Here is a 14,688-nt window from a genome sequence, read left to right as displayed (position 1 = left end):
CCTGGTTTCACTTTATATTTTACATTCACTTTAACCAGAAATGAAAGCTAGGACTGAAAACGGGGGGTAAAAAAATGTTCAGGAACCTAAAATGGCAGAAGTTCTCAAGGCTCTGTTTAATACTGAGAGACAATAGCTTACATTATGCAAAATTACATTGCTTAAGTCAAAGCTCAGTTTGCATTTTTAGGACCATAAAAAATCCCAGTGTGAAACCACAAACTTCTGTCTTTTCTTGTTTTTGTTTTTTTTTTTTCTTTCTTTCTTGTAACTTAAAAAATATCCAAGTGATTTAAACCATATTCTGTAAAAACAAGTTTCTCCCATTCGGAGACCTCATGTGCCAAGTTTCAGCACACAGAAAATTTTTATAGGCTGAGATATTAACCTCTCAAAACAGGAGCATGTAATGGAAACTCTGTTAATCCCTTGACTATTGGGGCGTAATGAGGCATTAACCTACTAGCTCTCAGAAGTGAAAGGGTCCAGTTTCTGACCTCAGTTATAGCAATCCACATTGAGAGGAACTCCTTTATTTTCAAGTACTTTATGCTCTCTCAAAAAATTTGTTTTCTTTTCCAAAACCACTGTTCCTGGGAGAGAAGCTCTACAAATAAGAAAACTCAGATTTATGAGCTATAGTGTGTTCCTGAAGGTAATTTAAAATCTGTAGATAATTGTGATTACATAGTGCAGTTTTACAGAATCATACACACTTCAAAACTACATACTAGCTGTGTTTGCAAGGGGTAACTGTCTCATTAGATTTGAGATATTTAATACTGTAGAGAAAATCCTAAAACCACTGGAAAAATATGAGTGTCTCATCTAAGCTCTAATGTTTTTCTATGGCATAACTTTTTGAATGAAATTCACTGCTAGAGAAAATATTTGCCAGTCCATAATCTAGTAATTCACCATTAAAACACAAAGATCCCTGCTTCTAAAATTTTTTTCACTCTAGACTGATTTCAGCACCACAAGAACATTTCAATGTAACAGGTCTTAAAGGTAAATAACTTCTGGAAACAGTTCAATATGAAATATTATGGGATTTAAAACTTATTATGTGATTATCAACTCAGTGACACTAGACTGATGGGATCACTGTGGAATGTCAAATGTAAGAATAAAGGATAATTAATTCAATAAATGGTAATATATTTAGCACATACAGACAATTACTAACACACTCTAGGGCAAAAGTTTAAATACTTGATATGTATGTCATACATATGTCACACATTTATTCCTGAGCACAAAGGTTACCCCTGTGCTGCAATCAGGAGATGTGACTCTGGTACAGATAGAGGAACCTGCTGTCGCCTCAGCTCAGCTCCCTCAGGTAACAGGGAAGCAAGGACATGACAGCAGAGGCTTCAACCTCATGAGCAAGAGCCTGCTTCACCCAGCAGCAGTGAAGAGTCCACAGGGAAACTCACACCACCACATGGTGCAGAGAGAGTGGGTCCCACAGTGGAGTTGCTGAATTAGATACGGGACCTCCAGGGAGGTGAGGAATAAATGCCTGTCTCATGTCCATCACTCACCAGGGAGCCTGCATCTGCCTGAGTCTTTAGAGAAACAGATTCCTCCCTTGGTCATTCATTTTTGGGAAAAAAATTAGAAAAATAAGTATCCTCATAACTATTAACTTGATGAGCAGGGTGAATGACATCATAAAATGCCCTTAAAGATTAAATTAGTTTGGTTCACTAGTTGTCACAAAAGACAATTCATTCCAGCCTCATTTTGGACATCTTGCACCCACAAGGACAAAAGTCTTGAAGGGTTCTGGTTTTTCTGGAAACATTCAAAGCCTTATAGTTCTAAAAATATATTACTTAGTATGTTGTATTTGTACAGAGTATATGATATTTCAGTGTACAGGAATATTATTGTATTCCTGTATACTATAGCATTGCATAGGATGTGTTATTATATATGACACCTACTGCTTCTTTATAACACACATTTCAAACAAAAACTATCTTAGAGAAAGGAAACAGACATTCTATGTTGCAAACTTTGTTTAAAATTTTCTCACATGCATAAAAAGTTAGTCTTTAGAGAACTACATCAAAACAAACTCTTTTCTGCAAACAATATGGGTTTTGTGAATCAGACATTTCTGATTAAACAGTGTTCATTAAAATGAAACTCTTAGCAAGTCACAATGCTAACCTAAAAATCCTTTCAGTCCGATGACACTGTAATGCTTTATGAGGAATTTGGACACTGGTTCTTCCATTATTTTTACTAAGAATAATGGCAGGCAATCTCTGCAGTGAATTCCATTTCAAAGTGTGTTGCTATAGACATGCAACTTCAGTAACAACTTGAAACTAGACATTTAAGCAACTGAATAATTTGTGTCTGTGGACAGGAAGAATAAGAAAAAAAAAATAAAAAAAGCCCACCAAAATTTTGAACCAAAAAAAAATTTTGAACATTTATTGCCTTGCCCACATTGCCTTCCAGAGTATCACTGACCATCTCAGGTATAAGTTATGCACTAAGAATCATGGGGTCACAGAATCATAGAATCATTTAGGTTGGAAAAGACTTTTAGGACCATTGAGTTTAATTGTTAACCTGGCACTGCCAAGTTCACCACCAAACCTTGTCCCTAAGGGCCGCATCTCCGTGCCTTTTAAATACCTCCAGGGATAGTGACTCAACTACTTAGCTCCCTGGGCAGCCTGTTCCAGTGCCTGACCATTGTTTCATTGAATTTTTTTTTTCCTAATATCCAATATAAACCTCCTCTGGTGCAATATGAGTCTGTTTCCTCTCATTGTATCACTTGTTGCTTGTGAGAAGACAATGATCCCCTTTGCTACGTCTCCTCCTTTCAGGTAGTTGTAGAGAGTGAGAAGGTCCCCCCTTAACCTCCTTTTCCTCAGGCTACCCACTCCCAGCTCCCTCAGCCACTCCTCATAAGACTTGTGCTCCAGACCCTCCACCAACTTTGTTGCTTTTTTTGGACCCAAGTTCAGACCTACAAAGGTGTCAGTTTTGCTGGGCTTTTGCTGCAATTTTAGTACAGGTAGCTGTATACTAAACAAAGGTATGAAGCTAGGTTAGAGCTCTGTGAATTCTATTTTAGAATTTAGCTCTCCAAATTCAATTTTTTACCCCTAAATCCTGCAAAGTCCTTTCTCTGTGACCAAAGAGCATTGTAGCATACCAGGGGAATTTGTCATCTAATTCTCACAGCAAGCCTCCAAACCCACACTCCCACTTCCCTTCCCTGGAAAAAAGGCTGTTAGATGAAGGATGGTACATGCCAGGATTTGATCCTGTAACAGAGACATGATATGACAGCAGAGTGGGAAAGTTCTCAGTGTGCGCACGTTTTGAATGCGTGTGAGCCTGAGGCTCAAACCCTGCGGACAGCCTTAAAGAGGGGTCACATCATACCAGCTCTCAGGGGAAAAGCCTGTTTCCCAGTATTTTCATGTAGCAGCTGGTACATTTGGGGCACTACTGTAAAATAAATAATAATCTTTCATAAACTGAGGTTGACACCCTGCTCCAAGCTCAAACTATTAAGCACTTTGCTTTGCTTTTGCCTCAGAGGCAGAAATAAAGAGTGACATATCCCACATGGCTAAAATTCCTCAGCCTTTCTCTCTGTCACATAAACATTATTAAAAACATGTAAACTTGGGGGTTTTTTGCTGCTGTTGTTTTGGGATTCACATTGTTATTTTGTTTGTTTCCTTATTCTACTCCAACCCATTGTTTTCACTATTACCCATGCTAGGAACAACAACCGATGAAGCAGTAAAAGCCCTGTGCAATTGTTTGGGGAGCAGCAGTAGTCCTGCCGTGTTGCCTGGATTTCAGCCCAGAGTACCAGTTCAGCATGCAAGGCTACCAAAAACAGGCTGCAACAGCTCAGAAAGCTGCCTCTCCCACCTAGAAAGACTGGGGAAACTCAGTTAAAAAGGACCATGTGCAGGGAAACTCCTAGTGCAAGTCCCCTCCAGCAGGAGCTCAGAGCTGAGCTGAAAACAGCACGTGGCTCCCGAGCATGCTGTGTAGGCTCTTCCAGGACTTGTGCAGATGTATAGTACACAACTTTTGGTAGCACATGCTTCTACAGCTCTATAGCAAAGGTCAAAACATTCATTTTATTCTGGAAATTAACATTTCAATAAAAAAAAAGTTATTGTTCTTATTAATGTTGCTGCTACATCCAAATTTAAGCAGCAATAAAAAGACATCGTCCCAAGTTCTTACTGCCTAAAGTATATCCCCAAAGACACTGAACAATCTTTAAAATTGTGACTTGGGCAGCCAGCTTTCTCCCAGTAATTATTTTCCATTATTTTACTCTGGGGTATGGCACATCAGCTTTCCAAAATCATTATCACACAAATACATGTTGCCATAAGCAGACAAGACCTTCACATTAAAATCTGCAACCCATTTCATAGAAGCATAAATATATTTACTGTAAAGTAACTTGCAAATCTTTGTTTTAAAAATTTCACAACCTTGAGAGTGTTACTAATAAAATGCTTATGTTCATCAAAATATGATGGACTTAAAACAAGGATAAAATGATTCAGTCAATTTTTACTCATCCAGAGTGATCAATACACTCTTTATTTCAGAAGGGTTTAAAAGAAGATATAAAATACACAATAAAATTCAACATTTTAATTTAAATATCAAAATAAAGAAACAAATCTGCAAAACAAAACATTCCCTTCCTCTTGTTCTCCGAAGTAAGAAGTATCCACAGTGATGATATAAGAACCTGCAGAAAAAGATACATTGATTAAATTAGATAAGCATGAACAGCAACAGAGATCAGACTTGAAACCAGCATGCGTATCAGCCATGGAGAGCTATTTTTATTATCTTTGATTTATACTCAGCGATGAGACTCAATTATGAGAAGCAGAAATATCAATTAAGTGGGAGAAAAGTTTTATTAATGGGACAATAATGTTTTTCTTGCTGCTTGAGTTGTCCGTTTGTTTCTAGCCAGAGTAAAGCATCTCTGAATTTTACAGAGAAATTAGGAGCTCTAAATTACTTTCCTCTGACAGTGAGCTACACACTGCTGAGTTCAGTTGCCATCCTGGATCACCCCTTGCAGTGAATTTGCAGCTCTCACCCCAGGGCAGCTCACCCAGGTCTGCTGCACCGGTACATGGGAACACCAAGCTGGAAACCCCACCAAGAAGTGCAGCCATAAAGTTATTCCAGCTATAAAGAATGCAGCATTGCAAGGTTTGGTTGGGTTTTTTGTCTTCTTTTTTTTCCAGTTTTATATCTTAGACAGCTTACACTTCAACTCTCAAAACAGATTTATCTTAATAAAGGCTTGTATTACTATTATTCACCTGTCATTACATGGCATTAGACAATTCAGTAGTATAACCAACTTACAGAGTGAGGAACATTCCCATTTGCTTTCAAAGGGGAATGGGAAGACAACATAAACAAAATATTCATTAACATATAGAGATGCAGCTTTTTTTTATTTATTAATAAAAAAAGAAAATTGCCAAGACTGCCACCTACACTTAAGAAACTTTTCTATGAAAACTCACTGGCATGAGTAAAAAGAAAAAAAATTCTATGGGCATGAAACAGTCTTCAGTCACAGTTTGATTGCCAGGCGATTGACAAAATAATTTGTACCCGTCGATTTTCATGAAGGAAATTTTTACAATGGATTTGCCAAGCAGATTTTTAATTTTAATCAGTAATGAAAAAATGACAACATGGATCACAACAAGACATCAGCCGTTAAATGGGCTTTCGCGATTGCTGTCAGGACGACTCCATTAGACAGCCATACCTTTGTGGGCATCAATCACGCTCTTCAAACTCTTGTACATCTTCGAGATTTAATTAGACATTTAAGTTCTTTACTAGCAATTTGCAAAACTGTCACTTACTAAAAGTGCAAGACACCAAAAAATTTTTTTTTTTAAGAGTGAGAGCGAGATTTCTTTTGAGTCCTGAGAGACTGTTTATCTGATTCCTGGGAGCAGTTTGAAAGCCAGCAGTTGCCTTCGCTGCGGCCGATGCCTTTGAGGGCTGGCTGCTCCCGCGGACGGAGCCGGAGCCGGAGCGGAGCGGCGCCGATCGAGCCCGGCAGCCCCGCACGCTGCGCCGCAGCCGGGGAGCGCTGCCCGGCCGGGCTCGGCGCCTCTGCACATTCGCTCGGTGCCGCTGGCACCCAGGTGCGGCAGAAAACACTCTCAGCTCTCCGGGGAACGGCTGTGTCCGGCTTGGGAAAAGCCAGCGAACGCCTGAAATGGCGTCTTTTTGAAGCGTGTAAAGATCAGCCCCTGGTGTTGCTGACAGCGGAGGTGTCCTCTGGGACACTGAGCCAGCGGCTCCAGCGCTCGCAAACGGGGCGCCTGCACAGCAAGAGGTCCTTCCCCAAACTTCGGTGCCTCGGGGGAATGTGCGTTGCTGGAACAGGCTTTTCTATTTGTTCAGAGATGCCAGGACACTTCTGAAACAAAAACGGAACTTCTTTAGTGCTTTTTTATTTTGTTAGGGTGGGATCTTTGTCAGCATTTTGCCAAAGAGGTCTCCACAGATTTTTTGATGGAGAGTGATGGAGAAGTAAAAGCATGAGCTAAGAAAGTTTTAGGTTTTGGTAATTATCTTCTCCTTCAGATTCCCAAAAGCAAAAGCTGTAGTCTCCTTTAAATGAACTTTGGCATACTACATAGCATTAGATCAATAAATATAAAAGGTGAATTGTGAAAATGCTGTTACTCATCAGTGAAAAATTTGCCCTAGGCAAAGATGTACAGTATAGAGTTATTTTCAGGCTAAAGTTTTTTTAATGGGATTTTTTTTTCCTCTTTGGTGGTGAAACGAGGGGGCAGGGAAGCTCAGTTTTCCTACAGATCTTCATCACAATGAGGGAGTGCATCAAACTTCAGCCATTTAGCACATAGAGCCTTTTATTAGTCACTGGTCTGAACTGATACAGGAACATTTTTGCATTCTGCAATTATGCCCTCACAAAGATTACCTGTTCTCACCTGCATAAACTCCTTGTTGCTTTACCAAGGGAGACAGATGACTCTGTGTCTTATTATTCAGGCAAAATTAGCTCCTTGCATTCCCAAGCAACCACAATCATTGTCATGGCAATTTTCATGACTCTCCTGGGTAAATATAGTACCCGTTCACATCAGTGAGAGGGTGAGCTGTGGCAGGGTGACAAGATGGAGGCAGTCATATATTTAGGAGCATTAGTCTGGTGAATGAGGAGTCAGCCCTGCAGAGAGGGCAGCCAGGGCAGAGCCACTGCTGACTGAGCTTCATCCCTTCACCCTGGTCTTCCTGTGCTGGGCTGCAGAGAGCAGTGGTGAGGGCAGGCTGGTGTGAGGCTCTCTCTGCCCCCCCAAGCTTCATGAAGCACTCCTGCATCTGCAGCATCGCTGGGAACACCAGCAGCAGAGGCAGGGTGACAGGCATCAGGAAAATCAAAGGAGACATTTGAGCTCAGGGGGAGGAAGTCAGGGCGTTTCTCAAAGTGCTCAAAGGGACGTGCCGCCCACACCAGTCATCCTGGCCAGAGGAGCAGCAAGCAAAGAGAGGGAGGAGGAGAAAAACAAGTCCTCTATCCCCCAGAAAATTAACTGGAAAGAAGGTGCCAGGAGATTCTGCTTTGTGCAGCCTTACCTTGAAGCTGGCACGAGCGCATGCCTGGTCAGCAGGTACATATGGCAAATCAAGGAAAATCAAGAGTATGTTACCTGCAGTAACTTTGCAGTTTTTTGGTACCCACCAGCTCTTCATGGTACTATTATCAAATCCCTTTGATTAATCACCAGCACCTCAGGATTTCTGAGCTGAAGAGCACAGGGGTGGCATTTGCATCAAGGACCTGCATTTGCACTGGCACACATTCAACCAGACCTACCACAGAAATAATCAGCAACATAGCAACAAAACACTATAGCACTTTTCATAGTCCATGAGCTTCCAAACTTCATAGCTAATTAACCTCTACATTGCAGCCATGAGTCAGGTGGCTGGTAATAGTATTGATATAAATGACTTTTCGAATGAGACGCTGACACTAACAAGAAATATGATGCCAGAGACCAGTGCTTAAGTGCTAAACCCCAAAGTTTGACTCCATCTCACTGCCAGTTTTATAAACTACTTTACCTTAAGAAGATGCAGGGTTTGTAAATAAATATGTGCATGCATACGGGTACATATAAAGTCTTTTTCTCCCTCTTTTTGGACATACACAATGCTCACATAAAATGCAGCATTCTTCATATTAAAACTCTGCTTGCTTCAAAAGCAAGGTCCTATTTCAAAGGCTTTTTCCATTTTGGAGAGACAGCGGCTGCAGGACTGAGAGGACAAGGAGTGGAAAGGAGTGTGGCCACGCAGCTGGAGGACTGTGCTGCCCTGGGGCAGTGCACAGCCATGGCCCTGCTGCCCATCTGCAGTGACCTGTGCTGAAAGCACCCACTGCCAATGGACTGAGAATTACCTCCCAGCAGCAGCACTGGGATAATTAAACCACCCTAAGCCCTAATGCCTTCCAGCACTGCTACTCCAGGAGTGTGCTCGCTCCTCTCCCAACAGACTGCAGGCCCCTGCACAGTGTTTGTCTGACTAATAAACCTTTTGGTGGAAAAGACCAATGAGGTCACCTAGTCCATCCTTCCCCTTGGCAGTACCTTCAATTTCCTTATTCAAGTGCTGCTTACAAAAGGCTTCCACTGGCTCCATGGGTGGTTCACCTCTGTAAGGTTTAGACAAAGTCCATGGAATTTGGCCAGTAAAGCATGTTGATAAGAGGATGCAGACAGCAAAGCCTTTCTCTTTGATGCCAGGCCAACAGGTTGCAATGCAGAGGCTTCAGGAAAACACCATGAATCAACCATTTATCACTGGCCAGAGGCTTTGGAGAAGGGCTCCCACCTGCCACAACCATCCTGCTTCTGGCCCCACCTCAACCCACACAGGCAGTGAGCCGAGAGACAGGGCAGCCTCCCCACCCTCCCAAAATGATGAGCTGCCCAAGGCCTTTTCTTCCAGCAGGCAGAATTCACCAGCAGTTTACACTTTTGGCTCTTCAGAACTGTGCATTCTGTCTTACCCTGCAGCATGAGGCAGAAGTCTCTTTCAATGCCCCATCTGAGCATATAGATTCCCCTGTATTTACATCCTGTCCTTCCAGCTTTGGACACCTCAACATTTCCCATGTCTTTAATGTCCTACAGCAGATTAGTTCAGCCAGAAATGGGGGAGACCTGAAGGAAGAAAAGGCAATAGCCTTTGCCAAAGATGCCCTTAAAACTTCACAATGTTGCATATAATCAAACTAAGAATCACTAATATCATTATACAAAAATATTTGTGGTTTACCTAAAGGAAAAAGGAGTACATTATCCTGGGGCCTAGGATAAAAGCTTAGTTTGTAAATTTTTCTCCTGGTTAGATATTTTTAGTTTATTGAAAGAAATTAGCTTGATCCAAAAGTAAGCCACTGAAATAAAAAACTGTCAATCTGATAAAGATATTTTTTGAGAGTATCTGACACAAAACTCCTTGAAGATAACAGATTTTTTTTTTTTTTTTCACTGGTTTGGGTGGATTTCATTCATGCAACCCTTATCTCCTTGAAACAGTTAAGACTGATACTTATACTGTTTTTATGCTAATTTTTTGTTCTTCTAAAGTTAGGTTTATAACTGGTGATTTAGTAACATTTTAGTCTTTTCTGTGCATTTTTCCATTTGCTTCACCGATGTGACAAAAATCTCATCCTTGGACTCTAGCAATTTTTAATAAACCTACATTAGCAGATGACTTTTTTACTTCTGAGTAATGGATGTAAACTTAATATTAAAAATATAAAAGGACTGCATGTAGACCAATGTTTAGCCTCCACTAGATCAAGGAAAACTAAAGTAATTCAATAAATCTAAAATTTGCAGTTCGACATAGAGCCACACTGGAGGTTGTGGTTTGTAACTTCCATCCATGAAGTGGATTAAGGTGGCTCTAAATACATTATTTTCTCAGCACATCTACAGATTAGACTTATTTCAGTGGAAGTCATGATCACATGAATGTTAATCCTGTGTAAACTGTTCCAAGACAATCCTTGTTTCATTTTGGATATTGGTGATAAGCTCAGCAGAGATGAGCTGAAATTTTATATTGGATGTATTGACATATTTGGTTTTGTTAGTTAATTCAGCCTGTGAGAGAATGAGCAATAGTCACCCAACAGAATCCCACATCTCTAGATTAAAGGTACTTTTACAGTCAGTTAAGGCTCTCTGATTACTACCAGCTAATTTCTAATGAGGTTGGGCTGTAATTTGCAGGTTTGCCCCAAGTCCAACTTCCTCCATCCTCAAAGCCAAGTGTTACATCAAATAAACCTCAAAATTCCCACTTAATTTTGACTTCCACTTAACTCCTTGACTATCTGCCACTGCTCACGCCCATTCCCACAGCTATTATTTATACAAACACACAGACATACTTGCACTTCAGTAGTAGCATTAAGATCTTGTGCTGAAAAGGATCTTTTTTTGATATAGAAAGGCTGCAGCAGAATTCATCCTCTCCCACCGGCTCTCCTGAAGTTATCATTCCTGTGGACCTAAAACCAGGAGAAAAAAAATTAAAATCATAACTTTGAAAAGGAATCCTTGAGGACTCTTCTAGAATTGCTAAAAATCCATGGCTTTGTGTTCAGGAAAACTCACATTATTAGGTTTCCTGAAGCCTCTGACAGTACAGGCAAAATATAGGTCCAGATCCTTGGCAGATGTTGAACAGCAGGGTTATGCTGCTTTTCTAAGCCTCATCTGGCCTATTATGATTTCTATGCAACTTTTTTTACATGTAAGTACCATTCATATCCAGGAGCATTCGGCATGTTTTCTTTTCTATATTCTTTTTCGCTGGTTATCTGACTCGCTACCAAAACAAATAAACTAAAATAACCCTACACACATGTCTATTGTATTGTATCCACAAAGGATTCTGTTATTACAAATGCAGAAGCGGAACTTCTAGAAAATAAAACACGAAACAGTTTGAGTCTCTAAGGCCAATTACAACTACTCTGATTTAAAAGGATTATAGAGAAGCAGGCTCTGTGCAATAATTTCCAGTCTAATTACAATTTACAAAGAATCTTCATTGTTGTCAAAAATATTTAATGTGCCTTGGCATTTAGCAAATAATCTAATTCGTTGGTTGTTTTTTTTTTTTGGTCACACAACATGATCGCACACAATTCTCCAAGCTGTTTACAGTGAGCAAAATTATCCTTGCAGCTAGATGGCTAGATCCTTCTGAATTGGTAATCAAACATGATTGTGATTGCACTGAATTTTTAGTGCTGTCACAAGTGTATACTTACTAATCTCACGATGAGAATAGCTGCAAAACCCTAAGCTTTATGAATAAAATTCACCATAAGAGTGAGAGAGAGAGAATGACCAGTCTTTAGTAGGATTATTTGCTGTCTAATAGAGGTCAAAACCCCAATACAGTTTAACAATATAACAGGCATACACCTAAATGGATATGTCAGTTTTTACAGTATTAAATTATTTAGCAGTAATTACCCCAGCATGCGGATACTATAAATGTAGGTCTTATAAGTGTGAGAAAATAGTCTGCTTTGTTCATTCAAATTGATGGTTTGGAGGCCAGCTATAGAAGTACCAATGGTTGCCAGCATTCTATGTGGTGTGCAAGGAAGTGGATAGAGACTTTCCCTGATGAAGGAAATTTTAAAATAAAGCTAATTGCAAAGGTATGTAAAAAATAGGAAGTGGGGAGCTCTGTCTATTCATGAGACTGGAAAAGTGCAACTGAAGTACCACAATGGGATTGAAGAGACATTCCTCTCGTCAGCCAGAGGCTCCTAATTTTGGCTCCAGAAGAGCCCATGCTGAGTAACAATCCATTCAATATTGGCTTTTCTGCTGAAGTTTCCAATACAGATGAAATTTATTAACACGAGTTTCAGAGGTGATAGGTTTGACGGGTTCGTAGAAAATAAAAATTCCATCTACTTTTATGTAACATTCAACCTTGATTCAGAGACTAACAAAGAAAAGCTCCATTGACCAGATGCCAGCAACTAAGCCATCCATATTTCAAAGAATATACATGATGCAAGATTTGTATTTGCACCAAGGTCCTTTGGATTCTGCAGCAAACTCTGAAAGATACAGCAGCTTCCTTCAGTATCTTCATGCTGACATTTTAATTAATTAAATATAAGTCTGAATTACACCGTTATTAAAGAGGCATCTGCCTTGTTTACTTTGACACTAGAGCTTCACCTTGAAGAATATGGGATGTACTTTGTCTTAGCGAGATAAGCATTTTATGAGTTCTTTCTCTTAAAAAGACAAACAGTGATATAATACGAATTCAGCTGATTCAACAAGATCCTGTATATTTAAGTAATGGTGATGGTATTTCAACATTCATCTCTACTAACAGCAGAGCTAACAGCATTTAAGAAGAATTTCAAAATTCACATTGCTCAGCAATTATTCCAGGTTGTCGTCAGATTCAGGAAATCTACATGATTTTGTACTCAACATAATGTTCACTAACATGAAGTAGTCTTGTTTTACTCTGTGATAAATTCCAGGTGTGTGAGCTAGGATTTCTATCCTTTGAAAAATGGGGGGAAAAGTAGCTATGCTCTTTATTCAACTCTCTGTAGGCAAATGGATGAAATTAGATACTTCACAGCAGACTCAGAAATAAAAAAGCTCAGTTCAGTAGTTTTGTCATATCAGAGAAAAATTCTTATCTGACTTAACATCATGATATCACAAAACTTCTGCATTCCAATTGTGTCGTGGATTCAAAATCATGCCAAAGAATCCTGTAACCCACACAGATCCACTCAGTGGATGGAGATGCCATACATTTACCCATTTTTAAAAATAAATTATAAACAGAAAATGGATAGCAGGCATTTTGTTGTAATAACAATTTGGCATCTTCTGAGAAAATTTGCTTACTACCTATACATCTTCAAGCTGTCAAGTAATTAGACAATCACTGCCCTCTCCTCATATTACAAAGTTGATTAAAGTGGCAGAGGCCAGATGCCCAGCTCACTCTTCGATTCTTTAATTAGAGGGTCTCCTGAACCTCCAAACCACTTGAATGAAAAAAAAAGAGCAATTAACACATTTCCAGGGCTTCCTTCGTCCATCTGTCACTGCACAGGTGAAAAAAAAAAAAGGGAAGAAAGAAAATATGATAATGGATCCTTTTTCCAGAAAACACTGGACTCTGAGTGTGCTCCTCCAGCCAGTCCATCAAAAACATCCCTCCCTTCCCCTGCCAAAGATGAAAAGCCTCTAGATTTTCAAATATGCTAAATGCACAGGACATCATCTAAGGGAGAAAAATCATGTGGAAGCTACACAGACGGGCACAACATGTCTTTAATCACCCCCATTTCCATCAGGCAAGAAAGCCTCACAGAGCTCGGCTGGTTAGATGCAAGGGCTTGACATGTGAGGGCATCCACTTCCCACCCCCATGCTGCCCCCCCAGCCATCCACAGTATCAAATGAGATCTGTTATCAGCCTTAGTTAGATCATAATGAAATAATTGAAGGACTCAGCTGAGGGTGACTGCAGTGTAGTGAGGTGAATTAATTTTCCCACCACAGCAGGGCATGTCAGATCTGGCCACGAGCAGGTCAAGCCATTATTTTTTGTGGGTGTGTGAAAGTGATTGACTGGATTTCTGCACTTCGGGAGGGTTTGTGGAAGAAAAACAAAGGTGCACCTCAGCCTTTAAATGGCAGGCACAAAGGAAAGTAAAACAGTTCCTAAATTAATACAGAAAGAACCTTTGCATTCAAGATTTAAAAGAAACTTCATGCAACTTCAGAAATTTCCTCCAGCATCTGTAAAATAGGCATTTCAATCCACTCCAGGGAAGATAATATTTATTTTTTTAGGGTTATAATAAGTTTATGGCTAAAATGTTAGCAATATGCAACTTCTAATGATCAATATCACAGCTCCCACTCTCGTAAATGGGGCCGCTGCACTGAAGATAAAACATTCAGCGTGACTCAGAGAGGTATTTTGGATCCAAGTGCTTTGAAACATTGTACTGAAGGCCAGACAGCACATTATGTGCTCAGTAAAGCTAACCAAATGTCTATCATTTTTCCCCAGCTATTTAGGCTTACAGACAATTGTGATTTTCAAAATTTCCTATGTTGTCATAGGCTAAAACAGAATTGCTGCTTTTGTGAATTTTTGCTGAAAGCAAACAGCTCTATATTTTAAAAGAGCTACTCATTTTAATCAGAATTCACATAAAACCTAGAAAGGCAAGCTGCCTTGCAATTCTGATTTTTCTCTTAAGAAGAAAGTACCTGAAAGTAAAATAAAATTTCCATGTTTTTCTTTGTATTTCCATTTCAAATTTTTACATGGTGTTAGCTCAGTGTTTACATTCACTAGCAATAAAAAAAGTGAAGATATACTACAGTAATATAATACTGTAAATCTTTACTAAGTAATTTTTTAGTGGGTTTGTTTTATTTTTTAAAGTCAGTAGTACTGAAAGGAAAAAACAGCCTGAGTTGTACATTGTGTTGTATAATTTTTCCAAGAATGGTGTCGTGAAGAAATCATCTTACTAAA

At 39.7% G+C, this 14,688-nt stretch overlaps 1 long non-coding RNA gene across 1 annotated transcript in view; it reads right to left on the bottom strand.

The window, feature by feature from the left end:
• Positions 1–7,873: 7,873 nt before the first annotated feature.
• Positions 7,874–14,688, bottom strand: part of LOC139590661 (uncharacterized) — a 41,420-nt gene continuing 34,605 nt past the window's right edge. The window contains exons 3-4 of the long non-coding RNA XR_011679390.1: positions 10,517–10,636; positions 7,874–9,272 (exon numbers count right to left, since the gene is read on the bottom strand). This is a non-coding gene — a long non-coding RNA (uncharacterized lncRNA). The remainder of the gene's footprint in view (positions 9,273–10,516; positions 10,637–14,688) is intronic.

This window comes from Agelaius tricolor, unplaced genomic scaffold (genome assembly GCF_023055355.1).
Source record: "Agelaius tricolor isolate 1412-34295 unplaced genomic scaffold, bAgeTri1.0.p SCAF_5, whole genome shotgun sequence".
NCBI lineage: Eukaryota > Metazoa > Chordata > Aves > Passeriformes > Icteridae > Agelaius > Agelaius tricolor.
The sequence above is the reverse complement of the archived record's forward strand: the minus strand, read 5'-3'. Positions and strand labels throughout refer to the sequence as shown.